Genomic DNA, 13,622 nt, shown 5'->3' on the forward strand with positions numbered 1-13,622 from the left:
AAGTTTGGTAGTTGCACAGTCAAAAGGCTATAGACACAATCTAGTTCAACAGATACAATCTATTCAACATCAAACAACTATGGATTAATGGGCTAAGAATAGCAAAGAAAAAAATTGGCAAACCAGAAATTATTAGATGTAGGGAGAAATGTGGGGAAAAATAGAATTATAGGGTGGTGGCGAGGTAAGATGAGAGTGAATTTAACCAAGGCCTAATCTCAGAGAGGGAAATGGATTGGACAGAATGATAGGAGAGACATTAAGAAAAAAAAAACCAGAAAATATAGAAAAACAAAAATTTAAATTTAAAAAGATAAATATTTGGTTCCCGGCCCGGAAGGCCCGCGGGTCAGAGCTGTGCGTTAACCCGGCTGGATGGAGGCGGAGGCGTTGGCCGCGTCCATGCCAGCCCCGGCAGTCTCGACCGCCGTGTCTTTGGCCCTGGAGACGGCACGGTGGATGGAGGAAGCGATGCGCATGGCCAAAGACGCCCTTGAAAATACCGAAGTCCCTGTTGGCTGTCTTATGGTCTACAACAATGAAATCGTGGGGAAGGGAAGAAATGAAGTGAATCAAACCAAAAATGCTACTCGACATGCAGAAATGGTGGCCATTGATCAAGTCCTAGATTGGTGTCAACGAAATGGCCAGAGTCCTTCTGCTGTGTTTGAACGTACCGTGTTGTATGTCACTGTGGAACCCTGCATTATGTGTGCAGCTGCTCTCGGCCTGATGAAAATCCCGCTGGTCGTCTAAGGCTGTCAGAATGAACGATTTGGTGGCTGTGGCTCCGTTCTAAATGTTGCCTCTGCTGACTTACCAAATACGGGAAAACCATTTCAGCGCATCCCTGGATATCGGGCTGAGGAAGCTGTGGAACTGTTAAAGGCCTTCTACAAGCAAGAAAATCCTAATGCACCAAAATCAAAAGTTCGGAAGAAGGAATTTCAGAAATCCTGAACTTGTAATGAAAGACGAAAGCCCCATGGTGACCTGGATGGAATCCCCAGCCTGAAAAGCTGCTGGCATGGAGGGAGCACATATTATGTGTTGTTTGTTATTCTCCGGGAAGACGGAGAATAACATTTGCACTCTTAAGGGAACAAATTAGTGCTTTTTAAAAGGCTGACAATTGTAAACAACTATTAGCTTCTCCACAGCTGAAAGAACATTTTTATGAAGGGGGGAAAAACTAAAGTTTGAGGTTTTAGGAATTAGCAAACAGTACATGTCTTTAAGCCACAGCTTCAATCCATTCCAGCTGAGTGCAGGCTGGGATTTCAGTGTCCATCCACACCCCATCACCTGCACTCATTTGGAATAGAAAGCCATGGTCACGTGTGTCCTTTACAACTGGCTTTTTGGAGGTGGAGTTGGATTTTCCTTCTTTATAGCTGTTGTGGTCTCCCAGTGTATTGGCTGCGTGAGTGTGAGTGTGTTTGTGTGTGTGTTGGCTTTAGGGCTTGAACTCAACATGTTGTTACTCTCTGGCTTTTTTGCTCAAACTTGAGTCACACCTCCAGTCCTAGCTTTATGTTGGTTAATTGCAGATGAGTCTCACGGACTTTTCCCCCCAGCCTGGCTTCAAACTGTGACCCTCAGATCTCAGCATTTTTTAGTCGCTAGGATTACAGGTGTTAGCCACCAGTGCTGGGCAAGTCTGGCTTTTTTCTACATTGTATATTATTTGTATACACTGTATACATGTGATTGTGAAATCTATTGATTTTATTAAATACATAGAAAAAATGTTTTTAAACAAGTGCCTAAGGGTCATTTAAAAATTGTACCATGTTGCTATAATAGAATCTTAAGATATTTCTGTTTTTAAGGGGCAAAGCATTAAAGGACAATAACATAAATAAGACAGTTCTTTGGTTCCCTGAACCAAAACAGGGTCTTCTGCCTGAGCAAGATTATATTCTCACAAGGATGGATGAAAAAAACGTAGTTATATACTGGAGGGTGAAGAGTTCCAACAACAGTTGGGCATAGTGATACACATCTGTAACCCCATCACTTGGAAGGCAGAGGGAGTTCAACAAGGCACTGTCAAAGCAAAAAGTTACAGCGAAATTAAAAAGGAACAAGGTGAAGAAGAATGCCCACTGGTGTGAATGCCAGTTGCAAAATTAAGTAGCACGATACATTTAATCCGAAATCAGCTGTTCCTCATTTGAAAATACAGGTTATAACTGTTAAATTTAATACCTAAAATTTGAAACTGCACAGGAAAGAATATCCACAACAAAACTTTCAGTGTTACTGGGTGCAAGAAGTGTCCTGACATTTGGCAGAGCTACCCCAGGTGCAGTATACGTCTCTTCCCAGAAGGGGGCCTCAGCGTTACACCAGTGCCAGGCCCCAGAGGACCTCTCCTCAGATGGGTTCATTTCTTCAGTGGATTCATTTCCTTGATACAAAGCATCTGTATTTGTTGCTTCTGCCATTTGAGCGATGTCTCCAACTTGTTTGTTTTGAATTACTTTACAGACTGGAATGAAATTGTGGTGGAAGTATTTTTATATTGCTGAGAATAGCAGCTAATCACAGTTACATGCTTCGAAGGACTTATAATTGCTTGGTTTTGCGTGTGTTGTTTTTAAATGCATTTGAGACATTTTATGAGGAAGGATATGCATGGTTTCAAATCAACAACAATGATGCATGCACCTTCAATTTTATCTACTCTAAAATTTGTCTTCTCATTAAATGTTAGTGCCATGAGAAAAAAAAGATAAATACTTAAAAATTATGTAAGTTTATAGATGATATTGAGAGAAGAAAAGGATAGGATGAGAAGAAGGGAGGAATAGAAAGGAGACACGAAAAACACAAGACCACAATAAAACCCCAAGACTACACTATAGCTATCAGCACGACTATGTTTATTGCAGCATTATTTACCATAGCTAAAATAGGGAACCAACCCAGATGTCCCTCAGTAGATAAATGGATAAAGAAAATGTGGTATATATACACAATGGAATTCTATGCCTCCATCAGAAAGAAGGACATTGCCCCATTTGTTCAGAAAGGGAAAGACTTGGAAAAAATTATATTAAGTGAAGTAAGCCAGGCCCAAAGTAAAATAGGTCCCATGGTCTCCCTTATTTGCAACAACTAGTATATGTCTGAGTCAAGCAGAAAAGATCAGATAAATTAACGTTAGTGGAATGAACCCCAATATAAGTATTCAAAAGTTTTTTTTTCCTTTCATGCAATTGTTTCTATCATATTTATAAGATGATTTCTATGTTTCTTTGTATGTCCCTTCCCTACGGTATAACCCGTGCTTTCACTGTATTTGATGTTGGTATGATTTGTGGAGGGGAAGGGAAAAAAAATCATTTAACTAGGGATACAGGTGGACCCATTGCAACAAAGAGATGTACAAGTCATTATGTCAACAAAAGAACTTTACAACGTTGGTGGGTGGTGGGGGGAAGTTCAGGTAGGAGGATGGTGGAGTATGGCAAGGGATAGAAGGGGAAACAAAGAGGAGGCAACAATTCTTGATAAGAAAGGTATTCGTTACCTTGCCCATGTAATTTTAACTCCTCTGTATGCATTCTCACAATTAAAAAAAAAAAAAACAAGAAAAAATGGAAAAAACAAAAATTTAAATTTAAAAAATGAAACACTTAAAAATTATGTAAGTTTATAGATGATCTTGAGAGAAGAAAAGGATAGGATGAGAGAAAGGGAGGGATAGAAAGGAGATATGAAAAACTGAAAACTAAAAATTCTCAAAATTTGTTACTTGAAAATTATATAGATATAAAGAGAAAATGCTGCTATTGAACAAGTTAAGCCAAGGAGGTGGCGGGGAAGATGGCAGAGGAGAAGCTGGAGGCTAAACAAGCTCTCCCATAGAAAGCAGTTTTAGAGTTCCAGTGAACAGCCCTAAGCCAGAGAATCACACCAAGTGTGCCATCACAGGACAGAGAGTTAGGCTAGCTAAGGAAAATCAAGGCAAATAGAGAGATCTGAGCTCTTGCCAGCAGCCGCCACAGATGCGACCCAGTTTTTGCAGCCCCCAAGAAGGTGGATAACATGGCAGGAAATCCCAATTACCTCTCAGTCCTATCTCTTAACATTAACGGACTTAACTCTCCAATTAAGAGACACAGACTGTCTAATTGGATTAAAAAACAAGATCCATCTATCTGCTGCCTTCAGGAGTCACATCTCCTGCCCATAAAAACAAACACATTTTCAATGTTAAAGGCTGGAGCAATATCTACCATGCAAACGGCCCCCATAAACAGGAGGGAGTTGCAATCCTAATATCAGATGAATTTGACTTCAAATTAAAATTCGTGAGAAGAGATAAAGAAGGTCGCTACATACTAATTAACGGATCTCTCCTTCAGGAGAATACAATTCTAAATATCTATTCGCCAAACAATGGAACACTCAAATTTATCCAAGAAACACTACTTTCCCTCAAATCCCACATAGATCCAAAGACATTAATTGTTGGAGATTTTAACACACCACTCTCCCCACTAGATAGATCAACTCGGCAAAAACTCAACAGAGAAACCGCAGATCTAAACAGCTGCATAGATCAACTAGATTTTACAGACATCTATCGAACATTTCACCCAGCAGCATCAGAATACACGTTTTTCTCAGTAGCACATGGAACATTTTCTAAAACAGACCACATTTTAGGCCACAAAGCAAAATTGTCTAAATTCAGAAACATTGAAGTTATATCTTGCATTCTCTCAGACCACAAGGGAATAAAATTAGAACTCAACACCAAAAGCCACCAAAGAAAGTCTGGTAACACATGGAGACTGAACAACACACTGCTGAATCACGAGTGGGTCATTGAGATTAGAAAGGGAATTCAAATGTTCATGCTATTCAACAAAAATGAGCACACAAATTACCAGCTCCTCTGGGACACAGCCAAGGCAGTACTCAGAGGCAAGTTTATAGCTCTAAGCTCCTATATCAACAAATAGGAGAGATCTGAAACCAACAATTTAATGACACATCTAAACCTCCTTGAAAAAGAGCAGCAAGATAAGGCCCAATACAATAGACAGAGAGAAATAATTAAAATTAAATCAGAATTAAATGAATTAGAATCCAAAACAACTATAGAAACAATCAACAAAACAAAGAGATGGTTATTCAAGAAAATTTAAAAAATTGACAGACTTTTAGGAAATCTCAGGAGAAAAAGAAGAGATCACACCCAAGTAAATAAACTCAGAGATGAGAATGGAAACATCACCTTAAGAATCAACCAAGATTCAGAACATTATAAGGGAATACTTCTCAAAACTTTATGCTAATAAGTTTGAGAACCTGGCAGAAATGCACCTTATCCTAGCAAATATTGACATGCCAAAACTAAACCAAGATGAGTTAAACCATCTTAACAGGCCCATATCAAGCATTGAAATACAAAGAGCAATAAGAGATCTCCCAGCTAAGAAAGTCCAAGACCAGATGGTTTTACAGCGGAATTTTACAAGGCCTTCAAAGCAGAGCTCACACCAATACTCCTCCAACTCTTCAATGAAATTGAAAGAAAAAGTTCACTACCGAAAACATTCTATGAAGCCATCATAACCCTCATCCCAAAATCAGGCAGGGACTCATCAAAGAAAGAGAACTATAGACCCATTTCTTTGATGAACATTGATGCAAAACTTCTCAACAAAATTTTGGCCAATCTACTTCAACAATTCACCCAAAAAATCATACAACACGATCAAACAGGATTCATTTCAGGGTGCAAACTGGTACAATATATGCAAATCAATTAATATTATTCATCACATCAACAGGAGCAAGAATAAGAACCACATGGTTATTTCAATATATGAAGTAAAAGCATTCGACAAGATGCAACACCCCTTTATGATGAAGGTTCTGGAAAAATTAGGAATCCATGGAACATTCCTCAATACAATAAAGGCTGTTTATGACAAACCTACAGCCACCATTATAATTAATGGTGAAAAATTAAAGCCATTTCCTCTTAACTCAAGAACAAGACAAGGATGTCCACTCTCTCCACTTCTCTTCAATCTAGTATTAGAATGCCTAGCTACAGCAATAAGACAAGATGCGAACATAAAGGGGATCCAAATAGGGAAAGAAGAAATAAAACTCTCCCTCTTCGCAGATGACATGATCTTGTATTTAAAGAATCCCATATACTCCACTCCCAAATTACTCAAGCTGATTCAAAACTTTGGCAAAGTAGCAGGGTATAAAATTAACCCCCCAAAATCAATGGCTTTTTTGTATGCCAACAATGAGAAAAGTGTGGTTGAAATTAGGAAAGGAACTCCATTTATAATAGCCCCACAAAAAATAAAATACCTAGGAATTAACTTACCCAAAGAAGTGAAGGACCTATATGATGAAAACTTAAAAATCTTGAAAAAGGAAATCAACACAGAACTTAAAAAATGGCAAAACCTCCCATGCTCCTGGATTGGAAAGATTAACATAGTGAAAATGGCAATACTTCCCAAGGCTATCTACAAATTCAATGTGATATCTATCAAAATTCCAACCTCATTCCTCAAGGAACTAGAAGATGCAATTCAAAAATTCATATGGAACAATAAAAGGCCCTGAATAGCAAAAACGCTCCTCAACGGAAAGAACACTGCTGGAGGAATATCAATACCAAATTTCAAACTCTACTATAAAGCCATAGTAATCAAAACAGCTTGCTACTGGCATAAGAACAGACTTCAGGAACAATGGAATAGAATTGAAAACTCAGAAATGAACCTACAGACCTGTAGCCATCTAATCTTCGATAAGGGAGCTAAAATAATAGAATGGAAGAAAGACAGCCTCTTCAGTAAATGGTGCTGGTGAAATTGGTTAACTACTTGTAGAAAACTGAAGCTAGATCCTTATATATCACCCTGCACCAGAATCAACTCCAAATGTTCAAAGACCTCGGAGTCAATCAGACACTCTAAACATTACAGGATGGAATAGGAGAAACCCTAGGTCTCCTTGGAGCAGGCCGAAATTTTCTTAATAGAGACCAGGAAAAACAACAAATCAAAGAAAGATTGGACAAATGGGATTTCATGAAGTTCCAGAGCATCTGCATGGCAAAGTACATAACTGGCAAGATCAATAGAAAGCCCACGGATTGGGATAAGATCTTCAGTAGCCATACAACGGACAAAGGTCTCATATCTAAAATATACTAGGAACTCAAAAAATTAAATCCCCCAACAACAAATCCTCAAAGAAAAAACTGCCCAATAAATAAGTGGGCTAAAGACTTAAAGAGAAACTTCTCTGAAGAAGAAAGGAGGATGGCCAATAGACACATGAAGAAATACTCAACCTCCCTAGCCATAAAGGAAATGCAAATCAAAACAACATTGAGATACCACCTCACTCCAGTTAGAATGGCAAACATCAAGAACTCTAAAAACAACAGATGCTGGAGGGGATGTGGACAGAAGGGAACCTTACTTCATTGTTGGTGCGAGTGTAAACCTTTTCAACCACTTTGAAAAGCAGTATGGAGGTTTCTCAAAAGACTTCACATAGAGCTCCCCTATGACCCAGCAATCCCACTTTGGGGCATTTACCCAAATGTTTACAAACAAGACCACACTAAAGCTACCAGCACAACTATGTTTATTGCAGAATTATTTACCATAGCTAAGATATGGAACCAACCCAGAAGCCCATCAGTAGATGAATGGATCAAGAAAATGTGGTATATATACACAATGGAATTCTATGCCTCCATCAGAAAGAATGACATTGCCCCATTTGTGAGGAAATGGAAAGGCTTGGAAAAAATTATATTAAGTGAAGTAAGCCAAGCCCAAAGACACATAGGTCCCATGGTTTCCCTCATTTGCAATATCTAGTATAGGTATGAGTCAAGCAGAAAAGGTCAGATAATATAATGTTAGGAAAATGAACCCTTAGATATGTATTTAAATTTTTTTTTCTTTCATGCATTTGTTTCTAACACATTTATAAGATTATTTCTTTGTTTCTTTGTATGTCCCTCCCCCACAATATTACCACTGCTTTCACTATATTTGATGAATGTATAATTTGTGGAGGAGATGGGGAAAAACAAGTCATTTAAGGATACAGGTGGACCGGTTGCAACAATGAGAAGTACAAGTTGTCATGTCGAAAACAAACTTTACAACTTTGTGTGGGCGGGGGTGGGGGGAAGATTGGGTGTGGGGACGGGGGAGGCTGGGAAGGGATGTGAAGGGTAAACAAAGGAGGAGTCTGCAATGCTTGATAAGAAATGTACTCATTATCTTGTCCATGTAATTTTAACCCCTCTTTACAGTATGTTCACAAAAAATAAAAATAAAATAATTTAAAATAATTTAATCCTAAGAGATTGTGAATTGAGTAATAAATTGCTGCATGAAGTGTGTACACAATGGGGGATAAGGTCTAATAATCGACGATGGGTAAATATCTGAGGATGATCAGAACAGCAATTAATTCTCACCAAAAAGAAAGAGAAAAAATTGAAAAGATAAAAATAAAAAGGACCAAAAGATCAGAAGAGGTAAAACACACACACACATACACACACACACACACACACACACACACACACACACACACACACACACACACACACACACATCGATAATAAAAATTATGAAAGGAAGAAAAGATTAATAGAAAACAATTTTTGAAAAAAATTAAAAATTAAGAAAAGGTACAAAGAAGAGTTCTTTGATTTTTTTGAGGGGGGTGGGGAAGGGGGTAGAATGGGAAGATCCTGCATCTCCCCCGTGTCCATAACCAATCGCTTGGTGGAGTCTCTGGTCTGCTTGTGGTGTTTGTTTTTTCTGTGGGTTGATTAGTTTCTTAAGTGAGTTTGAGCAGACAGTAAAATGCTCTGCATTACCTAGGATTTTGTGATCCTCCTCCCATTCTACTTCAGTGGGAGGGAGATCTGCTTTGAGTATCACGAAAGAGGGAGATGGCTGTTTCCTCTAGTTTGGAGATGCTGTTTTTAGGCTAGGTTCTGGGTAAAGTTGAGGTCTTTCAGCAAACAGTAGCTTTTCCCTGAGGGAATAGCTCCTGGGACACTCACAGAGCCCATCCTGGGGACATTCTCAGGTTTTTGATTACTGAATTTCAATTGATTGTCTATGCTGCTGTATGGAGGGGCAGCCTCTGGCTCAGTTTACCCAGAGAAGAAAGTCACTCCTCCAATGGTGAGGCTTCCTTGCCTGGGCTGGTTGACTTTCCTTTGGGGGGAACTGAGCCAGGCAGTTCAAGTCAGGTTCCTGTGACCTCCTAAATGACTCTTGTTTTCTTCCAAGGCCTGAGTTGGAGATAGCTGTTCAAATGGTCCTTTTTTAATATCAAAGATGTAGATCTCTGATGGTGGTGGCAGGGAGGGGTGGCCTTCTCTCCTCTGCTCCCTTAGAGTGAGGATGTCAGGCTTCTACCCACTCTAGAGTCTTTGGTCCTGGGCTGTGTCTGGCCTGCGATCTGCTGGATGAAGATATCTGCTCCTCCTCAGTTCTTACTGGTGTTGAGTAAAATCTGCTTGCCTGCCACATCTGGCATCTTTTCCCAAGACTCTCTGTGCTATAGGTATGGAGGGTATGGCCACCGCTGCTGCTGCCGCAGCCACCACAGTTGCGGCTACCAGCAAGTGCTCAGATTTGTCTCCTTGCTTTGATTTTCCCTCTCTGGCCACTCTCTGTACTCTGATGGAACATTTGGTGTGGTTCTCTAGCCTAGGACTGTTCACTTGATCACTAAAACTGCTTTGTATGCCAGAAATTGTTTAGCCTCCAGCTTCTCCTCCGCCATATTCATCTGAACATATATTTTGCCTCTTATTGAAGTGTATCTGATATTTTCATGTAGGGTTCTCCAAATATAATATTAATTCATTTATTTCATTAGGACAATTTCGGTCAATTTATTATCCCTTATAATAATGAGAGCATGCTGTGTCAGACTCCTATCAATATGACAAAATACTTCATAAAATTAATTAAAAGGAGGAAAGTTTTATCTTGGCTTCTGATTTTATACATTTCAATATACATTTCTTATCCTCATTGCTCAGGAACATGTGATGGCCTTTTTGTATTCATGGAAGCCAGGAAGTAAAGAAGAGGAGGAATGGGAGTGGGAAAGGGAGAAAAAGGATGAGAGGAAGAGGGAGAGGGAGAAGGAAAAGGAGAAGGAGAAGTAAAAGAAGGAAGAGGAAGAAAGGACTTTGATCTTAACATCCTCTTTGATTTCAAGTTCTGAGTGACCTAATCTCTTCAACTATGCCCACTTGAAAGGGTTCACCTCTTTATGGCAATGTAGTGAAAGCTAATTATTAATCACAATCCTTTATGATTTCAGATTTAATTTCTAGTGTAGTGGGTAGATCTTTCTATACAGTTGTGATAACTTCTGTTCCTAAATATCAGAGATGTTAATTGGCATAGCAGTGATTTGGTTATACCATTACTGGAGAGATGAATGAAATATTTTGAATGCAAATACATTTTATTTAGCAGATGCAGAAGCTTCAAGAGTTTTCATGTTGTGATCTTCAAAAATGACTATTTCATCTAACTCATAATGACATGAATTTTTCATAATTTTATAGCACTTCCATTCAAGTACTTATTATTTATAATGAGGTTCTTTCCTTCAAGTTGAAGGAAAAATAATCATTTATCTTAATTATTCTATAGAGTGTAGGTATAATATGAATTTCTTACCATTCAAAAATAACTTATATTCAAGTCTATAGGAATAATTGGATAAGTGATGGAATATCTTGCTTTAGTTATCTTATACTGAGATTGATTCAATTTGTAAAAATAACTGTTGACATAAAATAAATGAAATTCATTGTTTCTGTAAAAGGACTAGGTAATCAAATATCAGAAATATATGACCAGTAACTAAGATTTTTAAATAATCAAAAAATGTATGAAGCTACATTTTTGTGTCAAAAACTTTTAGGTTAAAAAGAAGAGAAAATCATGTGACCACATTAGATAATATTTAATTTAATGAAAAATTTCTTCATTCAGCCTGATAGAGCCTATTGCCTTTAGCTTACATGAGAAATTTGATTAATGATCCCTTTTTTGCTATTGAATAATAGAGTATTTCAATTTGTCCAAAGATTCTGTCATTTAAATCTTTGAGTGCATATTTTTTCAAAAAATTGAAAACTTTTTCACAGTACAGGTTCAGGTTTAATAACTAAATAAATATCTATGTTATTTGTTAAATTGATCCTCTAGCATTCAAATAATATGAAATTTATTTTATTCTTGGATATATGAAACCTGTGATACATATGGGTGTCTAAGCTTGTAATCCTGGCTACTCAGGAGGCTGGAGTTCAAAGCCAGCCTTGGCAAGAAAGTTTGTGGGACACATCTCAATTAATCACACACACATCACAACACCCACACACACCTGCACACACACACACACACACAACCACACACAAAGCCAAAAATAGAATTGTGGCTCAAATGATAGAGCAATATCCTTGAGGGAAATAAAAACAACTGGGGGACAGGTCTTGAGTTAAAATCACAGGAACAACACACAAACACACACACAATATATGTCTAAATGCTTATTTTAGTTTGAAGAAATAAACAATATCAGGAACAGTAATATTTGTTACATATCTTGCAACATTTGTGAAGTTGTTTTTAATACAATATGTCTTAAGATGTAATATAGGTCATTAAAATTAATATCAATCTAGTTAATATTTATAATTACTCATAACACCTTAGAGTACAGCAGTTTGTATTTTTCTATAAACATAAAAAATATTCTGAGTAAAAGAAAGAAAAGAAGATTGGAAGAATAATAGAAAGAGAGAAAGGAAAAAGAAAGAAAGAAGAAAAAGGCAAGAAAGGAAAGAAGAAGGAAAGAGAGAAAGAGAGAGGTAGGGATGTAGGGAAGGAAGGAGGAAGGACAGAAGAAAGGAAGGATGGAAAATAGGAAGGAAGGAAGGAAGGAGGGAGTGAAGGAACAAAGGAAGGAAGGGTGGGAGAAAGGAAGAGACAAACAATTTAATTTATAAAATCTATTTAGCCCAACATAAACTTCATGTAATTAATCCTTTAGTAAGTTCAAGTTTGCAATTTTCACTTCTTTGTATGTTCTCTATGCATGAATGAAACCAAGAAATGAAGGATCATATATAACTAGGTGAATATGTTTGCATCTGTAGTAATATGTATGCAAATCTTTTTCTCATTTTCTATACATCATCAAATAACTATTTCCATACCATTTACACTTAGTTATAAATATTCTAAAAACTGATTAAACCAAAGGATGTCAATATATTATATAATATGAATACAAGTATTTATAGTGCTATTAATATTACAGTCTTCATGCTATATTAATTATAAAAATTTTATTATATATTTTATCAGAGAATTTAGCATCCTCTGATTTTGGTGTCTGTTTGAGTCCTACAAGCAAGCCATGATTTAAATCAAAGGAGATCTGTATTTGTTGGCTCAATCGAATATTTCTGAAAGCGATTAACTCATCAGAGCTTGTTCAAATACATCAGAAGGGCCGTAGATAGGCTGTACCACGTTTACATGATTACCTATGATGTGATTCAAGAGCCACTGAACAATCATACTTCACTTTGCCATCACTCTAATTATTCCCATTGCAAGAAGAATCATTCACATAAGTCACATGATATAAACTTGTCCTTAAGTTATTATTTCGATGAAATATTATCCAAAGGATACACTACACTGAGTTAAAGAAAAAATTGCAAAGTGTATTGGACGTTGTAACTCCTTTCATATGCATATGTGGAAATTCTATTCCCCCGGCTGGTGACATTAGAATCAACCTTTCAGAGATGGCATTACAATAATGATCCTGATAAAAGAAGCCCAATATAACTACTCTGCCATATGAATGTCCAGCAAATAGATTGTGATGAACCAGAAAGTGGACCCCCAAAAGACAAGGAATTACTTTGAACAAGCATTTTTATAATCAATGCTTAAGCTTCTAGCATATGGGTAATAAAATTCTGTTGTTTTTAAGCGACTTACTTTGAAGTATTCTCTTATAACAGCCCAATTGCTGACAAAAGGCAAAGCAGTTTTGAGTTAATATCACAAATTATGATAAAAAAAGACAGATGCATAGTAAAGGAGACCTATCTCAGCCATTCACAGATTAGAAATGTGGAGACATAACCTCATTTATGTAGGTTAAACATGGAAGAGAGAATGTGGTTAGCCCAAAGCCAAATGCCAAAAGCAGATAAATTTAACAAAATACCATGAAGTTGAAACAAGTCTTAAAAGGGAGATCTGGGCTTAAAGGGAGTAGGGCACTTCTGCCCTAATGGAAATGGTGGACTAATACAGTCATATCACTCAATGTACGTATGTGAGAATATAAGTAGGATACTTGAAGGGATAGGTGGTGTTGGGGTAAGGGAAGGAAGAAAAGTGGAAAGATTTCAATGTTCCAGATGTATTGTACATTGAAATGCACATATACTCTATTAAACACTGACATGATGAAGCGAAACCCCTTTGCACAACTTGATAAAGATTAAAACAAATTTGAAGTTTTAA

The 13,622-nt window shown here is 37.4% G+C and overlaps 1 pseudogene; it reads left to right on the forward strand.

Annotated features, from left to right (window-relative positions):
- The first annotated feature begins 375 nt into the window (after nucleotides 1-375).
- Nucleotides 376-1,032, forward strand: LOC122102631 (annotated as a pseudogene).
- Nucleotides 1,033-13,622: the final 12,590 nt, after the last annotated feature.

Source organism: Dipodomys spectabilis, unplaced genomic scaffold (genome assembly GCF_019054845.1).
Source record: "Dipodomys spectabilis isolate Male_0828 unplaced genomic scaffold, ASM1905484v1 ptg000816l, whole genome shotgun sequence".
Classification (NCBI taxonomy): Eukaryota; Metazoa; Chordata; class Mammalia; order Rodentia; family Heteromyidae; genus Dipodomys; species Dipodomys spectabilis.